General features: G+C 33.2%; 1 long non-coding RNA gene across 1 annotated transcript; it reads right to left on the bottom strand.

The window, feature by feature from the left end:
* Nucleotides 1-527: 527 nt before the first annotated feature.
* On the bottom strand, nt 528-1477 carry LOC132746052 (uncharacterized). The gene is made up of 2 exons (XR_009627936.1): nt 1051-1477; nt 528-769 (listed from the first exon to the last, which is right to left on the bottom strand). It is a non-coding gene; the product is annotated as an uncharacterized LOC132746052 (long non-coding RNA).
* Between the last annotated feature and the right edge of the window lie 21221 nt (nt 1478-22698).

Genomic DNA, 22698 nt, shown 5'->3' on the forward strand with positions numbered 1-22698 from the left:
CACATTCTTGTCCGTTTTAACCTGCACTGTATATATCCCTCACTATTTTTACTCTTTCTTTCCCTCTTGCGCATTAACCTGGCAGTACACTTCAGTTAGTTGAAGGTGGCCAGTATATTGGAAGAAGAAGAAGCTAGTTCAAGAGTAATCTATGCACTTACTCCCAGGAATGTTTACATGTCATTAGAAAGAAACTTTATTTTTCAGGATCTGCCCAATAAATAAAATAAGTAAAGTGAGTGTTGTTCAGATATATTTAGTGTATGGCTGAGTTAAACCAAAAATTTGAATGTAATTTATAAATAATAAGGAAACTGGTATTTTCAGTTCTGGTTAAGGTACAGAATTTGACCCATTTAAAATGGGTTCCCTCTGGGTCAAAATTAGTTTGCGCCATCAAATTCGCCAATCAGGAAAAGTCGGAGCCAATGGCTCCAAAGTTGGAGCCAACAATTCTGCAAGGGAGACATGCCTATATTTGCTAAGATATGCTAGCAGTTATATATCATTATGATTACAAACACATATTTATAATATTTCATTTTATTACAGCTGCACATGTTTATTATCTAAAATATAGACATACTATTATGTGGTTTTCAAATTCCATTTAAATAAATACACATGAGAGCATAAATGTAATCAAAAACATCATGTTAAGTTAGTCATGGGAGGTCCTGTTTTCCACCGTTTTGCCAGTATAGCAGTTCTTCTCACAGGCTGGACTGAGCCAAGATCTTTCCCAGCTTCTACCCGACAATCTGGTGATCTACAGATACAAAATAAAAAAAACAACATTACTATAAATTGACTTCATCTAAAAATCAATGAGAACAAAAAATGAAATAGATACTAAGTATTTTTAACAATGAAAAATATTGTTTATTTTAATAGGGTTTGCACTTCAGCACTTTACATTCAGATATGAAAATATTAACATTGCAGTAAACAGTGGCTCAAGATCAATCATTAGTGAAATTATTCTTAAATTGTCATCCGATTTAATATTCAAACTGTAATTATTTTTAATCAGTTGACGAGTCAACTTACCTAAAGTTCAATGTTTGTCAACATCACGGACGATCTTTCACTTCTCTGTTCGCTACTAACACCTGTTGAACACACATGTAATTATCAGTGCTCCAAGTCAGAGAATGAAAGACGTAAATTGTTCCAATTAACACATTGACACTTTCATCTTCACATGTTCCTGAAGTGTCACACAATTGATGACATAATTGATTATACGATACCTGATGATCAGCTGATTATACAGTTTGATAAACAAACTAATAGCGCGTGACCTTTCACATTTGGGCCGCTCTTGTAATTGACGAGGCCGCTTATGACATTTAAGTGTACTAGTTGTCGGATGCTTTTATCTTACGTTGGCGCCAGTTAAATTCGCCAATTAAAGATTTTATGCGCCAGAATTAATATTTTGTCGCATTTGGCGCCATTGGCGAGCGACAGCGGGAACCCTTGATTTTATAAATAAATCAAAGATAATGAAGTTTAAAATATAATTCAACCCAATCCTTTGAGCTACACAAGTGACAAACATACATAAAATGTTCAAATTAGTTGAAACTAATGCACTATCCGGAATACACAGCAGTTTCAGAAAAAAATATGTAATTTTTTCCCATTTTAACCATTATTTCGGAAAAAAACGATTTCTTAAAACATTTCGATCCAATTGCATCACACACAACATTTAAAAACATAAACATCCGTGGTTACCTTCTTCTATCAGCGTAAATCTGTGAGAGATGTGGCACAGCATCGATTTCTTGCAAGTTTGACAGCAGCGCGCGCCGGTTTGTTTACTTCCTGTTTTTCTAGACTAAACTCCAGTAATCACGTTCCTATCCGCAATAATAATTGCAATTTAAGGACTCGGCCTAGTCAAATTTCGTACTCAATGTCCTATAGTAAATCAGTCACATTTCAGCAACAGTCTCTTCAGTAATTCATCTATTGTTGTGATAAAGTGAGGTATTTTACACTATTTTTTTTATATTAAAGCTATATACATTGGTATTGAATTTCTGGTTATAAGTGTGTCAGGTTTTAAATGGTCAAATAAACTTGTAACTGATTAGTTGAAGCTTTCAGTATTTATCACTTTGTTTCCAGATTTTTATACATCTGATTAGGTGATTAATCTTTTTTTCTAGTTAATTAGGTGATAAGATTACTGTTAATACATTAATTGCTAAAATTTAATTTGATTGATCTACTGTTTAATCAAGTTGATAAAGAAATAAGAGAACATTTAATTTATACACATTTATTGCATTTTATTATCTTTAGTGAATTTTCTTACTGTATTAGCAATCACATTTATACAGTTAAGCAGAAAATCTGCAAATGTCAATTTTAATGTTTGTGTAAAATTCATTAAATCATTATTTTCCTCCAAATCACAATACCCTCAAAATAAATAATGCAGCATTTAATCTAAGTATCATTTGAAATTAAAGCAAGCGTGTTTACTTTTCTGTCAAACATCTAAAATAAAATAATTTGGAGTGAAATGTCTAAACAGTTGACCAAGTTCGGTGTGAAACGTCTATGTGTGAACCGTCGGAATAGTAAAATGTCTTTGGGGTGACATGTCTGACATTCCCCGAAATATAATATGTTAGCCATGTACTTTTTCAGAAATCTTCATTCTGTTGAAACACTGTAATAAAATTGATCACTTCAAAAAACTGGGTAGTACATCTTTAATGTAAATGAGGTCCAGGAGAATACACAAAACGATAGCGCACAAAAACTGAACAGATGCAATAAATACACTTATAATATGACCGGCCAATCAACTATATATAGAGATGACTTGGGGCACCTTAAAATGTTCAAGAACTATTTTCTAGAACACACATTGGAAGTTATTCTAGATGCATGTGCGTAAGATTTAAGGTCAGCAGACAGATCTAGTCCGAGATATTTAGCATTAGAGACCGATTCTAGGACTTGGTCATAGAGCATATATTGGTGTTTAATGATGGTTTTGTTTTTTGTTGGTATGAGTAACTTGGCACTTTGTATAGGTTAAAGTTTATTAGTACGTATTTACAAAATTAAATTGGTCAGGTGCGGCACAGCCAGCTTAGTGTTTTAGATTATTTGTATTTTTTTTATTTTATTTTATTTTAGTCTCATCTGTGTACCATAACATATATTTCAACATAAAAGATAAACATTACATTGTACATAGCCATTCTTTAAGTAGAATTACAAGAGACTTAAGAAGATATTTTACATATTTTACAATTAAAACCATATTCTGTTATGACTTTTTTTACTTATGTTATGGGCATATGTATGTGTATAAACAGCCATTTACTAGACTGATTAACAGTTTGCCGATTTATCAAAGTAAAAAATGTTACGATTCATTTGAAATACTGCAATCCCATTAGACAAAAAAAAAATAGTTTAAACATAAAAGGCGTTTTGAACTCCACACCCCAAGTGTCAGTGTTATAAATACGCATGTGTCAAATTATCTTATAACAGACTTACAACAAGGGATACAATTTTCTAAAAATTATCTTCGACATTGGGCATATTTTTACCCCCCCCCCCCAAAAAAAAAATATAGACATATATCGCATTGTTATTAACTAAAAAATATTCTTAATTGCCAAAAAAAAAATCAAAAAAAAATCCCAAAACACTGAGAGTAGTGTAAATGCATGGACAATACTAAGTGTGTTTGTAAACTTAATTTTGTTAATGCTATATCGGTTAATGTTTCATTTGGCAATTATGTGGCACGAAAAATGTAAACATTTGATGGTCGTAGTATGATTTTTATGCGACCAAAACAATTTATGCAGATATTTGCCATTTATATCGTGAAACTTACCCCAGAGTAAAGCAGACGAAAGCAATGGAAAATGTTGAGTATACATGTACGCTGCGATCTTTGAAGATTGCTGCCCAGCCTATGATCTATGCCCCCAATTTTTGACATTGCAATAAGCGCAAAGTTCCCATGCATAATTTGTGATCTTTATATGGTTCAGTATTACGTTTTAAAAAAAATGTTTCGAAAATAATGTAAGAAAGTGTTGCCAACAAATATACGTCATATTTTTTAGAGTCCATCGCTGATTTCACGGTAATGACATATTGCCTTTTGGCATTGTGGCTGGTGTTAACATTGGCCAAAGTTGACATATTTAAGTCACACACCTTGAAAAATGATTTTTAGGCAAGTAAATTTTAATATTTACGTGTTTTAGTGAATTTGAACAGCATTTTTCTCATTTCTGCAAAAGGTTTCCAATTAATTAAATACTATTGTCTGTTAAATTGAAACAATCGTCATTTTCTAAATGCTATTGTTTGTAGGAAACATATTTGGTGGGTCAAACACTGTCCGTGCGTGCATCCGTCCGTTCCAAAATGTTTTGTCACTTGTAGCTCTAAAAGTGCTTGCGCTAGTGTCAACACACTTTACAGGAATGCAGGATGTGTAGTTATGCACATAGTGTTTCGTGTGTGTATTACTTCAGTTTAGTTAGAGTTATTGTCCCTGACGTAAATAAAATGTAATTTTCAACTTGTGTCGCGCGTAGCCCAAAAGACACTTGACCTACGAAATGTCTCATGAAATTTATTAGAAATGTTGACCAGCGTGTGTTGTTGTGCACCCAAAGGTTTACTTGCGGATTTATTCAGTATTCGCAGAGTTATTGCCATTAATTTCCAAAATGGTATGTCCCATTTACCCTAAAAGAACTTGATCTAAAGTCAACAAACTTTAAAGGAATGATGATCCGCATATGAAGTTGTGCACCTGGGGTTCGCGTGTGGATTTAAACCAGTTTTGTTGGAGTTATTTTCCTTCATTAAGTAAATATTTGCAATTTTTCAACTTGTGTCGAGCATAGCTCAATAAGAATTGGACATGACGTCATGAAACTCTACAGAATGGTTGGTCAGCACCTGGCTGATTGCTTGTGGATTTATTCAGTATTTGTAAGAGTTACTGCCCTTGATGTAGTAAGAAAGTTTGCAGTTTTCAACATTCGTCGTCGTAACTGATAAAGTATTTGACCTTGAGTCATAAAAATTTACAGGAATGTTGGTCAGCATATGCATCTGGGGTTTGGTTATATATCTATTCAGTATTTGAAGAGTAATTGCCCTTGACTAAGTGAAAAACCGTTCCAAAATGATGTGTTACGCGTACCCCTAAAAGAACTTGAGCTAGAACCAAAAAACTGTTCATGAATGTTGATCAGCATGTGAGGTTGTACGTGTGGACTTATTTAGTTTCGTTATAGTTATTGCACTCGAGTTAGTAAAAATTTGCAATTTTCAATTTGTGGCGCACGTAGCTGAAAAAGTATTTGACATAGACTTATAAAAAAAATTACAAGGATGTTGCTCAGCATGTATAATTGTGCACCTGGGGTTTTGCTTGTACAATGTATATCATTTTTCATTATTTTAAGAGTAATTGCCCTTGACTTAGTTTTTTGTGTGTGGAATTTTCAACTTGTGTCGTGCGTGATTCAAAAAGTATTTGACCTAGAGTCATGAAACGTTACAGGAATGTTGGTCAGCAACAATGTTGTTGCGCATTTTAGTTTTGTTTTTTAGTTTTTTTTTAACTATATACTTATAAAAGGAGGAAAAAATGAGATCTGGAATTCTTGAAGCACAAAATTTGGAAAAATCAAGAAGTCAACATTGGAAAAATTACATGTCATGTTTATTCTTCAATCACTTAGAGAAAGGGGGGGGGGGGGGGGGGGGTCATGTAGAGTTTTCATTGCCTGCCCCTCTTCATACTGCCCTACTGTACGTGAATAGACTGTCAAAAACAGTGGGATGCGGGGCATTCGTGTCATAGGGACACATTTCTAGTTGCTTAATTATTATGTTTTGAAATCCGTATGTACTAATAACATACTTATTGAAAATATTTAGGATTTTATCTTATTGTTTGTCAGGGTGTATTCTAAAAATGATTCTGATAGTCAAGCATATTTACAATCATATTATTATCGGAGCAGATTCCGACAGATGTCTAATAAATATATTCGTTACTGTTAAACAAAGATTAAGCCCGCGGATTTTGCTTACACCAAAGGAGATCAGTATTATTTTTGAGATAATATGAATAATCGGGAAAGAGTTCCGAACGATAAATGTGAAAAGAAAACACGGTTGCCATGTACAACGTGTAAAATACTGAATTTAGATTAGCAATCACTAATTGATAAATGGATTCGGCGCCTTTGATAAGGTTTGATTTTCTAGTATCGATATATAAACTGTAACTATGTCACAGACGAGATTTTTCAATAACCACGCATGGTGACATTTTTCTTAATACTGGTTACCATAGCAACGGTTAGGCGTTCGTTTTTGATATCCAATATTGGACGGATATCAATATAAGAGAAGAAGTTTTAATACAAACACGCAATGATTATTCAACATGGCGAGCGTATACTTGGAACATATCTTTTAACAGCATGTGATTATTTTTACTTTAACCTTGTTCTTTGAAAAACGGAAGCAACGGGACTGCTTATTCTCTTTAAATGAACATCAGAGTATTAAACATATTTACTTTCACAATGACAGGACCTTAATTTTTTCCGTCGGACTTATTCTTGGTAACAGACAAGTGTGATAGAAATTGTTAGCCGGATAATTGGCGTGTTAGCGTTGGAGTGATTTGATTAAGCTCTGTGCTACATAGATGGGCTGTTGTCCATCCCAGTATAGCGGGCGGCTTGTACGTATCAATGGTAAGTACTGGATGAATAGACAAAACAAGTTGAGATAACTGCAAAGACATAGCATACGACAATATATCAGTTTCTATTATAGAAATTGTTTTAGTTTAATTACACGTGATCAAATTGATATTATTATTCAATGAGTTACTTGGTTCCTCAACTGACATAATATGATTTAGCAATCTTTCGGAGAAGCGTTCATCGAAGTCGCTTATTGTATACACAATGCAACATCACCCGCTTGGTTCTACCCAGGTATCAGTCCATGTCTGAAGCAACGCATGAAATATATTTTATAGGCCTCCTAATGCTGTAAAGTTGGACAACCGCATTATAATCATAGCAATTTTAACGAAAGAAAAAGTGTTTATGTGATATTTCTTAAATCACAAACTTGACTCATTGAAAATTGTGTCTTATATTTACAGTGATAGAAGCTACAAGCATTGCCATCGAGTACAGCCAGCCAAATCAAATGCAAACTAATGAGGAGAAACAAAGTTCGAGCCGTCTGTCGGCACCAATAAGATCCAATAGTTTGATTGTTAAAACAACTTCCAAGAAAACTGTTTGAAACAAAGATGTTCATAACAGAAAATATATGAGCCGCGTCACGACAAAACCAACGTAATGCGTTTGCGACCAGCATGGATCCAGACCAGCCTGCGCATCCGCGCAGTCTGATCAGGATCCATGCTGTTCGCTATCAGTTTCTCTACTTGTAAGCGAACAGCATGGATCCTGATCAGACTGCGCGGATGCGCAGGCTGGTCTGGATCCATGCTGGTTGCAAACGCTTTACGTTAGTTTTGTCGTGACACAGCTCATATATCAAATGAACTGGTTTGAGTATACACTGCCTGGTCAATGACTCATTCAGGACCACGGATTGATGAAAATGTAGAATGTTATAACTTTGAATGAAATGTTAGTGTATTCCATACAGGTGTAGTAACAGTTGAAGTTAGATTTCGGAATGTAAGTGGTGATTATGCAGCTCAGAAGAACTTGTTATGAAAACTTCTTTTTCTTTCTTACCAAATCTTTGAGCTTATTTACTTGCAGTGGAAACCGTACCCATAGAAACGCAATAATACAAACAAGTTTCTGAGCTTTTAAGGCGATTAAGTTATGATGTATGATCCGTTTTCTAATTATCTGATTAATTTATTTTTCCGGTGGTTTCTTTTTTTTAGATTAAAAGGTAACATCTTATTAATAAGATGATCACAGTCCGGTGAAAATCAAAAGCAGTATCAAATATTATATACATGATAGCTTTTGTATTTTAAACGCTTATAAGTTGTATGACAAACTGTTCATTTATCATCTAGAGACTCGATATTAAGTGCTATGTATTACGTAAGACAATTTAGTGCCATATGTTGTGATTGCTTTATGTCTTTGATAGCGTATCTTGAGGGCAAGTAGTTTGATTGGATAGTTAAGTAGCTATATTATATGTATTAAATATGACCAAACTGTTTTAATTTTATCAAATATATGACAGCAGTTAATTTTTTGTTAAAAAAATACAAACAAACACACAATGTATGTATTAGTTTTTCTAAAACGTTGTACACATATGACAGAGTTCAGAGTATAGTAATTTATGGCCTGTGCAAAATTAGTATATGAAACAACTGACCCTTTTTAATATTTGTTTTTTCTGACATGTTTTCAAATTCAAATTAGATGGGAATAGAAAGTAGTCCCAAGTGAAAACGGAAAGTCCTGCAGTGATACAGTGTACGGTTGAAATGCTTATTTCATCTATTTCATATTTCTTAAAGTGTATAATAATTTTTTCATTTTCACGTGTAACATAGCGTCTATTTAATTGTCTGAAATATGCAAATCTGTCAAATGGTGATGTTAAAGTTGCATTATGTCTATATAAAGTCAGAGAATGCTCTTAGGACATTTTGGTATTATGTCTGTTAAAAATGAAATTCTGAGCTCCAATAATTTATTATAACAGTTTACAGTTTAGAGATGGGTGTTATAACTTCATCATGTACAGTAGGTACATGATGAAGTTATAACACTCATCACTACTGTTATAATGATAACATCTTGACAAATATTTGCCCCTTTCAGTGGTAGCAGCAGTTATATATACCTTTATTATCAGGATACTAGAGGCACCACACGTTAGCTGCACAATCATTATAGTATTGCTGTACTGAAATTAGTAGCAGTCTAATTCCTTTGTTGATATCCGGCTGTATGGGAAATTCTTTTAAGAACCATTATATTCCATTTGTGTACGGTCTAACAAAAAAAGAATACTTTAAAATTTATATGAAAAGATATGACAACTACATGTATAATATATAATCTGTGGTCTTGTCAACAATTGGATTTCAGTAATAAGGTCATTAAAGATCAGAGGATCTCTCTATAAATCGATGCGTAAAACATGATCGTCGTTTATTGTCATTTAAGAAATAAATCGATGCACAATTATATGACTCTGCAATATCTCTTATTGTACAGTCGTATAGCGCTTGACAGATTTTATCTATATACGTGCAACAGTAGGCAGATATAAGTGCTGCATGACAGCTATGCATTGTTGCCTTGGAAATCAACTCGATATTGTCAAGTTTTTTTCTGGTTCTTCAAATTATTGATTTTAAATACTTTAATTTTGAATTTTATTGTAAGTTTGCATTACATGTGTCACACATTTTACAAAACCGCTCGCTATCTAAGCGTGCGTGCAATCTTTGCTCTGCACTCTGCACTGAGGATATATCTTTACTTGAAATTTTACTTTGAATCAACGACAACATTGATTCTTTCAATATTACCATTATTGTTAAGGTTACTTATTACAGATTGAAATCTATTATAACATAATTTACATAAGCTTTAAATGATCTTAAAATATGATAACAGAGGCAACGAAAAATAATTTTGGGTCACCGACCTCGTGCCCTTTAAAGTTGTTTAAGGTAAGGTAATTTCAAAGACAGCTAAATGAAACAGAAGTCGTTTTTTTATATTTCAATCCTTGTCAAAATACAACCAGCTTCATGATATTCAGTAAATATAGGCCTTGCTAACCTTAATTGTGGAATATCTGCCCTAGAAATAAGAAAAATCTTCAAAATCAAGGGCATATATCGGTGCCCCACCTATTGTTTTCTTTTCAAAATATTTCTGTCATCATTTTCTACGTTCCTGTAAAGTTTAAAGTGTATTTGTCTACAGTATAATGAAAGGTCTATAGTACAATGTATAATTACGTTGAAAGTACTAAAGTTAGTGTCAGACATAACAATAAACAACGAAATAATTATACATGGACATTGTAGGCAAGCGTGAGATTAATATGCTTTTCTTTTCATGAAACTTTATTGATGCTTTTATTTATTATTATTATTTTTTTGTGTACATAAAATAAACTTATGATTTTAGTTTGTTTATAACTTTGTTTGAATTTACTATATTTGCTATGTGTGTCTTCTATTCACAAATGTTTGTGTAAAAGATTGTATTTTTCAATTGTGATTACTTTTTTAAAACCATATGTACATGTATATTATAAGTTAATAATACTGTTTGTTTATTTTAAGTTGTAAATATCTGTTAGACGGAAAATATCTATCCCACCTTTGAACACATTACTTTAACACTCACATCAATATGGATTTCTAAAATAAACCATACGAAAAATGAAAATCTTGAGAAATAGATATCTAGCAATCCTAAAATACTGACAGGCCCTTGTTTAATTAAGTTAATTTTACAAATTTAATATGAATACTTTCCCCGTGAATGTCTCCCTAAAACAATATCCAAATTGATATTCCATTTTAACATTTTAGTGAGTTATCAGTAGCATGAAATAGTCACATGATTGAATAAAGCTGTAAACTGCGTAGAATAAATCATGCTGTGGAAACAAGGGGGATAAAACTACATGTAGTGTATGATCTCGGATTTAGAGTTATCTTTCCACTAGTGTTCGTACCAGCCTCTAACAAAAATGTTAAACATGAAAAGGACGAAATTATAAGTTATATACCAAGTTTTGTATCAAATATTATTAGAAAAGGCATTTTATGTCGAAATTTCATGTCAACGGCAAGTCCTATACCCATGATATTGTGGTGTGTTTTTAAGCTCCCCTTAGGGAGCATATAGTCGCTGCTTTGCCCGTTCGTCCGTCCGCTTTTCTTGTCCGGGAACATAAGTTTGAAACAACAATACTTATCTTAGGTAGATAGACCTCATCGAGTAGAAGTCAGTGCATAAGAACCGTAACTCTGCCTAGCCTAATTTTGGAGTTATTGCCCTTTGATCATTTTTACACTTTGAATTTTGTTAGGGGCATTACTCTAAAACTACAAGAGATATCAACAAGAAACTTATTAGGTAGATAGATCTTATGGAGTAGAAGTGTTTTGCAAAAGAACCGTAACTAAACCATGCCTAATGTTGGAGTTATTGCCCTTTGATCATTTTTACACTTTGAACTTTGTCCGGGACATAACTCTGAAACCACAAGATGTATCAACAAGAAACTTTGTAGGTAGATAAATCTTATTCCGTCCCAATTGAACACTCAGAGTTCGATAGTTTATCATGGCCTGAACTTACATCAACAGTCGCCTTTTTGAACATTTTGTGACACCACCTCTTCAGCATGGGATAAAGTTTCATCAAACTGTTATTGGGATGATCTTTACAGTTATGTTCAATCTCCACATGGGTAAGGTCAAGCTCAAGTAGGTAGGTAGGTAGGTAGGTAGGTAGGTGTTTTTAAGTGGTGTTTTTATACACAATTATATTTTTTGTTTTTAATATTTTAACGGCCCTTTTGGCTTTTTAACAAAAAAAATTTTTGAGTAAAAGGGAAAGAAACCCTTTTTTGTTTTTAAAATTAATTTTTTCCCCTTTTGGTGAAATTTTTTAAAATTTCCCAAAAAAAAAAAATACTAACCCCAATATTTTTAAATTTTAAGTTTCAAGTATAAAAAAAAAAAATTTCCTTTCGCTTTTTTTGAAAAAATTTAAAACTAAAAAAACCCAATTTTCAGATCTAAAAACAAAAAAATTTAAAAAATTAATTTTTAAAGAAAATCTGATTTTGCCAAATAAATAATTTTTGCCAAAAACAAAAAAACCATTATAATAAAAAAATTTTAACCTATTTGCATAGCCTTTTTTGTTTAAATTACGTCATCCGGTCCATATAAGAATTATGGACCGCCCCCGGTCTGTATGCGGTTTATGGACCGGATGACGTCATATTAAATATAGAAGGGCGTATGCAAATGAGGTATAATATTCAATAGTATATGCTTATCGCAAGGCAGTTATTAAAAAGACTACACTGATAGTACACAGCAAAATGTTTGCAATAGTTTTAAGAGGATGGCAATTCTAAAATCGAAAGTAAAAATAAAAAATAAATCGCTGAAATAGGATTCGAAACAACCAGTTTACATCTACATTCTTCAAGTGAAACCCTTTTACCAAATGTGCTCAGAGGGTTTTTTTTTAAATTTACACCATTTTAACAATTGCATATTTACATTCGGTAGATCGTAACGTTTACGGAATATTAATTCCGACTACAGGGTCAAATGCAAGGGTACCAGGTCAATGTTGTTGGACAATATCCACTAATCAGATTATATTTTAAAATAAGAGTCGCATCATTTTGTATTAGACAGACCTTTTTACAACGCGGTCCGTAGGGACCGACCCATATTTTCCCCTTAAAGTACGCAATAAGACTTTATTCTAAATATGAATGATATACATGTATATTTGTTAAGTTAAAAGGAAAGGGATATAATATATTCATTCAAGTAATCTAATTTTAAAATATGTACCGAATAAATGTTAAAAATTTGTGACTTTATAATCGTTCCTTATATGTGTGCATACAAATTGCATTAAATGTCAATAAATTAAAAAAGTAAAATACATGTGTATTATTAACATTGTTCATGAAAAAAAGAAAAAGAAAAAAAACACAGCATTTCAAAATACATGTACATGTAGTATAAATAAAAAAATAAGTTATACAGAGGTCAACTTTTGAACTAGTTAAGCCTTCAATATTTTTATTCTTTCTTTAAATGCCTGTCAACTGACAATGTAGTTTGTATTTAGGGAAGTAGAGATTTGTGTATATGTTTTACATCATTACGGGTCAACATTCTGTGATTGTTTATTGTTTGAGCCGAATTTCGGTCATTTCCTTTATCGAAATGTTCGAGTTTGACACAACTGAACCTACGACAACAAAAATTCTTTAATAAAAAAACTGCGTCAGATGACACTAAATGAATTGCTACTTATCGAGGAACTGTATACGGTCAAATGGCATTTCTTCAAATACTTCAATGTTGCAAAACTTCCCGGAAGTTTCCTGAAAATGGCGTCCTCATATGGGAGTTTAACCAGCATATATTTTACCGGAAACCCGCGTATATTTAAACCGATGCACATTTCGGTGAACCATATAAAGTTGGTCGCTCTTGACTGTCGTATCATGTATTAAAATCGTGAACAGGTTTCCCATTTTGCAAGATTTTATCTCAAAGTATCTTTGTACAAAATGAAATATAACGTATGTCATTGACAACCTAAAAATAAACAAAGAGGGATGTCTGATGTTAATGGTTAGAAAATCCATTTATCGTCGGTTATCTTAATCTAACACTGTTTATGTTACGGCATTTTCTATAAACTTTCATAAATGCATATATATACGTATTTGCTGGCATTTTGTAAGGTTAATTAAGGTTAAGATGTATCAGCTTTCATCATCTCTCATTAACATAAACCAAGTCATTAATTTGCAGCTCTTTACTATTATTTCAATTGCTCCCAAGGGATTTCCCTTCTCCCAGCGTGCAAGGGCGGGGGACTTGACATTAAAATATATACATCCATGTCAAGACTTGCCACAGTCAGTACTGCAAATTTAGTTTACATTCACGTAAGTTTCGTAAAACAATTTCATTAACCATTAAACATAAAAAAATACTTAATATGTGAACGATATTGATAAATAAGATATTGGAAATATATTTCTGTATAATGCATTGATTTTAGTTTTATAATAAAACTATACGTGTAAAATCTACGTCCCTCTTTCTCAATTATTTCGCATACTTATTTTATTTCTTGACTTTAAAACTTTTGTAATATACCTCACAATTTAGCCACATCTTATCAAAATTTCAATTAAGGGATATACAGGCGTAGGAATGAAAATCTATTTCATTTCATGGTGACTTCTAATTCATTAAACAACAGATCTACTGTGTAAGGTAAGGACGTATATAATTATCATGTTCAAGAAATCCATGTTAGAACCAAATAGAGTATAATCAGAAGATGATAATCAGCTTGCTAAAAGAACAATGACCCGAGGGCTTCAGCCCGAGGGACGTAGTTAGTTTAGATCAGACTATCACTTTCCTCCTTTACTGTCTGTCTCTTACGTGTATTTATGTTTTAATACACATGTTGACAATTCTATAATTTCTAATGAATTTGTTATTTTTACAAAATCCTAAAAGCTCTCCTTAAACTAGAACACAGGTGTAGATTTACGTCAACGTACGCCAACCTAAGGCATTGACCGAAAAAGTAAAATTAAAAAAAATCTCAGGATCATGCGACATACAAAATGTAATTTATGCATTGAAATGTAATGGTTGTTCCAAAGATTATATTGGAGAAACATCATATTTAAGAAATCGAGTAACATTACACAGCCAACATATACGATATCCAGACAGTCAGTCGACACATTGCCATTTGCGCAAAATACATCACTCCAAAGTTTAATATAGTGCCAATCTATAAAATGCGAGAACCAGACACATTCAAAAGAAGAATGAAAGAAACTGTATTAATAAATGTTTTTAAACCAGAATTAAATTCAAAATAACTTTGATATATATATATATAACAATAATATTAAAGCTTATTATTATGTCCCTTTAAAACGTTATAAGAGTAACGTCCCTTAACACTGTTTTGACGTCGTTACCAAGCGACGTTATTAATGTCATTATCTTGAAGATCCCTTTAACGGGTGAAACCGGTTGATATTTCTCTTCAATTATTATACAGTTTTGTTAATAAACAATCGCAATGTAAACTGGAAAAGGGATCGCTTCATTCTTTTTCCCCGCTATTTTTATCCGTATTGTTTTAAACTTTACATTTTGGATATAAATTTAGCAATACGGGGAAGAGGATGCCACCAAAGAAACAGAGAACAAACATTGATGACAGCCAAATGACAGTCACAATTACTGAAACAGATGAAGAAAACTACAACCCATTCCAACAGCATGTAACAAAAAGCATAGAAGACATATCAAGAACATTAGGTAAGATATCGCAAACATTAACCAAATGAAATATATGACAGAAAATGTTCGCATTGAAGCACCAGTTACACAGGTATCAAATATTGATCCTGACAATTTGACAATGACACTCAACGCTATTAATTAATTAGTAGATGTAACACGCCAACAACAGCCAATTTTATTAGAATCAAATCAAATAACACTTCAACAAGAGGCATGGAAAATAAAATCATCCTTAAACAATATACGGAACGTGAACTTATCGAAAAGAAGACAAGAATATTGGCAACACCTAAGAAATGAAAATCAGCGCAAAACATATGAAGAATGGAAGAAAAACACACCATTTATTTTACCACAGAAATTACAAATGAAAGAAATTCAATGAGAGCCGGATGACCAACGCAGAAAAAGAGAACGCCAAGTACTTGATAATTACCGTACGGAAATTGAGTAATTGGAATTGAGATCACAATGTCACGCAGCACTGGTTAAAGAAATTGATGATGAAATGGACACATTATTCGGCCAAAAGACAAATGGACAAAGGTAGATATTACTTAAGAAATTATGGAGAGACGAATGTAATCACGAGGACACGAGGAAGAAATCTCAAACAAACGATGGCAGAGTAAAAATGCAGTTTGGCTAAAAAGTATGCTGAAAGCTTTATAAAGGAGTATGATAACAAAAATCCATTTATCAAAACCAACACACAATATACTGTAAATACCTTTACGCCAGAAACCAATACCAGATTCAGTGAAAGAACAAATAGGACGGAAAACAACGCACCGTATAGGGAAAGAACAAACTTTAACAATAGAAAACTTACATACGTTGAGGCAGTAAATTACCCCAAAACACAAATATCACGTCAGGAATACTCACGATTAGAAGCAGAAAATTATGGCGACAGAAGAAATTTACCACAAAGTAACTTTAAAAATAAGTTCAACAATTATAATAAAGATGGACAATGAGAAGATTTCAGAAATTACTTTTGGAGAAACCCGGATGAGTTTCATAGATGGAGTACAAACAATCAGCACAGACAGTTTGATCAGAACATACATCAAAGCAGATATAACACAAATAATGTAACACCGCCTCAAACATTCCCATATAGAGAGGGCTCAAATAAAGGATATTATGATCGAAGGCCTTTACATCAAACAAATCGCGCGCAAACTAGTACAATAGATAACTTTCGACAAAATCCTTTGTTGTACAGAGACCAACGCAGACAAGAGATTCGGTAAATAATGATCCAAATACAGCAGAAATTAATATAAAGGTAATAAATATCTCAACTAAACTACTTTCTGAACCACAAATAAATATCTTAAGTAAATGCCTTAACTTTACCCCTACTCTACGTAAAAGCAGCACTGAAGAAATAAATAATGATATAAATGAATTTAATAGGAGACTCCGACTAGCAGAATACTTTAACGGAACAGATAATGAAAATGACACTTCACTTGTCAGAAATAAAAGTAACTTTATACCACCTAAGAACAGGAACTCATCCTTAGAAAAAATTATAGATAATTTAAATAATTATCCGAAAAATCAAACAAGAAACAATACAGTAGAATCAAATATTTCAAAATCTGAGAAGACAGCTATTGAACAATTGGCAAATGATCCTGATATAGTAATCAAAGAAGCTGATAAATGGGGGAGCAGTAGTAATTATGGACTGCTCTCATTACATAAAAATGATTGAATGTCAACTCAACGATACACAGTATTATGAATATTTGTACACAGATCCTAATCATAAAGACAAGTTAAATTACAGAAAACTTATTGATCGATTTCAGACCTGTTTCACACACAAAGAATATGATTATTTAACAATTTTTGAAGTTAAACAAAGAAACTTTTATGGTTTACCTAAAATTCATAAAAGTAAACAGATAAATGAGAAGTGTTCGACACAACAATCATCAACAATAATTAATATTTCAAATGTCACCGATTTTTAAAAGTAAGGCCTATCGTGGCAGGCCCTAGCTGCCAATTTCATAGATTAAGCAACCTTTTAGACATTCTTCTACGACCATTAACCAAATTTGAAAGAAGCAACATAAAAGACAGCACAGACTTTTTAAACTCATTACCAGGCACGGTGGAAAAGGATATTATCTTACCAAGTTTTCATGTTGAATCTTTATATTCAAACACTTCGCATGAACTAGGCCTTAAAGCAATAGAATTTTGGGTTGAAAATCATTCGGACGTGATACATACTAGATTTACAAAGAATTTCATCATTTCAGCCACATAAGTCATCTTAAAGATTAATACATTCTACTTAAATGATAAGTTTTTTAGACAAATAAAAGGCACTGCTATGGGCACAAAATTTGCTCCAGTGTATGCAACACTTGTATTAGGCTATGTGGAGGAGGAACTGCTTTATCCCAAAATTGCAGAAATTTATAATACCGAATTTAAAGTTTATATCATAAATTACTGGAAACGCTTTCTAGACGATGTGTTTATTTTATGGCCTAAATCTCAGCACGAATTGAATTGCTTTAACATTCTTCTGAATAACCTTCATAAAGATTTGAAATTCACAATGGATGATAGCATAGAGAAATTGCCGTTTCTGGATGTTTTAGTTAAATTAAATGGTGACCAAATAGAAACAGATATCTACTACAAACCTACTGACAGTAAACAATATCTTTTATTCAACTCTTGTGATCCAAAACACACAAAACAAAACATCTCATTCTCACTAGCTAGACGACTTTGTACAATTATATCAAATAGAGACATATTGCATCTCAGATTGAATGAATCAAACATATTTCTGGCTTCTTTAAAATATTCGCAGAAACTTATAGAAAACGGCATCCAGAGAGCTTTAGCAATAGAACAATCAGAACTACGGACGACAAAACTAAAGACGGACGAAAAAGTCATACCATACGTGTCAACACATAATCCAAGCAATACGGAATTTTTCGCAGTAATACAAGAAAATCTACCAATTTTACAAAATGACGAAATAATGAAAGGAATTATTGAAAGAAGCCACATAATTAAAAGTAAAAGACAACCGGCTAATCTGAAAATACTTTTGACCAGGGCACGATTTTCTTCAACACTGAGAAAGAATAAAATAATAAGATGCAGCAGTTTAAAATGCGGCCTGTGCAAACACTTGATAGAAGGAAATACATACCATTTCAAGAATGGCCGCGAATTTAAAGTAAAATTCTCAGGATCATGCGACATCCAAAATGTAATTTATGAAGAATGTAGATGTAAACTGGTTTGTTTCGACTTTTTTTCTTTTTTTTTTCTTATTTTTTTAAATGAAAATAAACGACGATCATGTTTTACGCATCGATTTATAGAGAGACCCTATGATCTTTAATGACCTTATTACTGAGATCCATGTTGCAATTTGTTGACAATGATTTCAGTTTATATCATACATGTAGTTGTCATATATTTTCTTATAAATTTAAAAGTATTCTTATCATAAAAGTACACAATTGGAATATAATGGTTCTTAATAGTATTTTCCAGTCGAATACCAACAAAGGAATTAGACTGCTATTACTTTTAGAACAGAAATGTTATAATCAGTGTGCAGCCAAATGTGCTAAGCGTGGCCATATTGACTGTGGTTCCTCTAGTATCCTGATAATAAAGGTTATATTAGATTCTAACACTCCACGTGTTTTGTCACTATAGACAAAGAAGGGAAAAAAACAGTGTTAAATTGACAATAAACACTGGTTAGGGACTACTTGTATATGAGGCTGTTATGTTTTCACCCTCGATTATGTAGTTTACAAAGCCTTTTAAAGTAACAATAAAAAACATTTTAATTTATATTTTCAGTTCTTATAATGTTTTCTTTTCATACAATACCGAAATAATATCCCCATATACTAACGCCATCTATTTGATCCATATCAGTTAATAAATATTTTGACAAAACGGCGCCAACCCGTAAGCAGCGTAATGACGTCATCCTTAGTAAACAACTCATTCATAAACAAGCAGACGTTATTTCATACATACAAGAATGATAAATGGGGCACTGATGTAAACACAATACGATGTAAGTTTTTATTGTTGAAAACTTGATAAAATAACGTTTTTTCTTATTATTTCTTCTGTTTAATAATTTCTATATCTTTGCAACAATAGGGTGCGAAAATCGAACAGCGTTATACGAAAATCGGCACCGAAAGTTATTTCCGCTTAAAAAAAACAAGGATCTTCCTTACTTTATCGTGTTAGAATCGAAATATCATCGGCCTGAGAGGTGTATATCGGCTATTTAACACCGGTTTTGTCGCCTACGGCCTTCGTGGTCAATTCCTACGTATCAAAACTCCAAACCGGTGTTAAATAGCCGATATACACCTCTCAGGCCGATGTTATTTCTTAAATTGCTGCTACCGCTGAAAGGAGCAAATATTTGTCAAGATGTTATTATAATTCACTTTACTTGATGAGGTTATCCGTAACACTCATGCCACTGTTATAAAATGACAGTTATACTCGTACATGTACTTACACATGTCTAACAACTAAATTACTTATGTAGAAATAAACTTCCATTGGACATTTCTTTACTTAGACATTTCATTCAATTGTTTCAACATTAAAACATCACTATATTAAACAGAGGTGTGCAATAATTTGCAGACAATTATATATGAACTGCTCATGTGTACACGGTGAAAATAAAGTACATTGGTATTCTTTTTCTTTGTATCTGTTTAAACATATATTTGATAAAATCAAAACAGTTTGGTCATATTTAATCAATATAATATATCTGCTTAACTAACCAATCAAACTCCTTGCCCTCAAGATACGCCAACAAAGAAACAAAGACATAAAACAATCACAACATATGGCACTAAATTGTCTTACATAATACATATCACTTAATATCGAGTTCATTTCAGTGTTGTTATATTTTTCTGGTCCTTCGGGATCATTGATGCCAGCACTATTAAGTGTTGAGAATTGAGTACCGCTCGAATTGAGTACCGCTCAAGCCGGTGCTAGGGGGCGTGGGGGATGTTGCACTTATTCAGTATCCCTCATGTACAGACTCAATCAAACCGAGTCTGCAATTTTCATGTTATTTTGTTGTGATTAATGCTTCCGAGGGATCACTTTATTTCCAGATTTTTATACTTCACAACAGCAGGTGTCAAGTGCTGTGTGGCAGCTGTAAAAAGTTGCCCCGTACTTCACTTCAGTGTTGTTATATTTTTCTGATCCTTCGGGATCATTGATGCCAGCACTATTAAGTGTTGAGAATTGAGTACCGCTCGAATTGAGTACGGCTCAAGCCGATGCTAGGGGGCGTGGGGGATGTTGCACTTACTCAGTATCCCTCATGTACAGACTCAATTAAACCGAGTCTGCAATTTTCATGTAATTTTGTTGTGATTAATGCTTCCGAGGGATCACTTTATTTCCAGATTTTTATACTTCACAACAGCAGTGGCAGCTGTAAAAAGTTGCCCGTACTTCACTTCAGTGTTGTTATATTTTTCTGGTCCTTCGGGATCATTGATGCCAGCACTATTAAGTGTTGAGAATTGAGTACCGCTCGAATTGAGTACCGCTCAAGCCGGTGCTAGGGGGCGTGGGGGATGTTTCACTTATTCAGTATCCCTCATGTACAGACTCAATCAAACCGAGTCTGCAATTTTCATGTAATTTTGTTGTGATTAATGCTTCCGAGGGATCACTTTATTTCCAGATTTTTATACTTCACAACAGCAGGTGTCAAGTGCTGTGTGGCAGCTGTAAAAAGTTGCCCCGTACTTCACTTCAGTGTTGTTATATTTTTCTGGTCCTTCGGGATCATTGATGCCAGCACTATTAAGTGTTGAGAATTGAGTACCGCTCAAGCCGGTGCTAGGGGGCGTGGGGGATGTTGCACTTATTCAGTATCCCTCATGTACAGACTCAATCAAACCGAGTCTGCAAATTTCATGCAAATTTGTTGTGATTAATGCTTCCGAGGGATCACTTTATTTCAAGATTTTTATACTTCACAACAGCAGGTGTCAAGTGCTGTGTGGCAGCTGTAAAAAGTTGCCCCGTACTTCACTTCAGTGTTGTTATATTTTTCTGATCCTTCGGGATCATTGATGCCAGCACTATTAAGTGTTGAGAATTGAGTACCGCTCGAATTGAGTACCGCTCAAGCCGGTGCTAGGGGGCGTGGGGATGTTGCACTTATTCAGTATCCCTCATGTACAGACTCAATCAAACCGAGTCTGCAATTTTCATGTAATTTTGTTGTGATTAATGCTTCCGAGGGATCACTTTATTTCCAGATTTTTATACTTCACAACAGCAGGTGTCAAGTGCTGTGTGGCAGCTGTAAAAAGTTGCCCCGTACTTCACTTCAGTGTTGTTATATTTTTCTGGTCCTTCGGGATCATTGATGCCAGCACTATTAAGTGTTGAGAATTGAGTACCGCTCGAATTGAGTACCGCTCAAGCCGGTGCTAGGGGGCGTGGGGGATGTTGCACTTATTCAGTATCCCTCATGTACAGACTCAATCAAACCGAGTCTGCAATTTTCATGTAATTTTGTTGTGATTAATGCTTCCGAGGGATCACTTTATTTCCAGATTTTCATGGATGATAAATGAACAATTTGTCATACAACTATAAGCGTTTAAAATCTAAAAGCTATCATGTATACATTTTGTACAATATTTGATACTGTTTTGATTTTCATCGGATTGTGATCATCTTATTAATAAGGTGTTAGGTTTTGATATATAAAAAAATAAACAAACAAAAAAAAACAGCAAACTGTAAAAATAGATTAAACAGATAATTAGGAAGAAGGATCATTTAATCATTTATAACTTAATCGCCTTGAAAGCTCAGAAACTTGTTTGTATTATTGTGTTTTTATGGGTACGGTTTCCACTGCAAGTAAATAGGCTCAAAGTCAAGGTAAGAAAAAAAAAGAATGATTTCATAACAATTTCTTCTGAACTGCATAATCACCACTTATATTCCGAAATCTAACTTCAACTGTTACTACACAGTATGGAATACACTAAATTTCATTCAAAATTGTAACATTCTACATTTTCATCAATCTGTGGTCCTGGATGAGTCATTGACCAGGCGGTGTTGAGTATCACGATATACTCGAACCAGTTCATTTGATATATATTTTCTGTTATGAACATCTTTGTTTCAAACAGCTTTCTTGGAAGTTGTTTTAACAATCAAACTATTGGATCTTATTGGTGCTGAAAGACGACTCGAACTTTGTTTCTCCTCATTATTTTGCATTTGATTTGGCTGGCTGTACTCGATGGCAATGCTTGGAGCTTCTATCACTGTAAATATAAGACACAATTTTCAATGAGTCATTTTTGTGATTTAAGAAATATCACATAATCACCTTTTCTTTGGTTATTTGAATGTTTTCATGGTAAGTTTTCAACAGCGATATTTTATATAGGTTAGATACTCGTCACATTTACCAAAGTTTAACGCTGTCCATATTAGCTTTACCTAGATGCAAA

Source organism: Ruditapes philippinarum, unplaced genomic scaffold, assembly GCF_026571515.1.
Source record: "Ruditapes philippinarum isolate M1 unplaced genomic scaffold, ASM2657151v2 ctg892_1_1_1_1, whole genome shotgun sequence".
NCBI classification, from domain to species: Eukaryota; Metazoa; Mollusca; class Bivalvia; order Venerida; family Veneridae; genus Ruditapes; species Ruditapes philippinarum.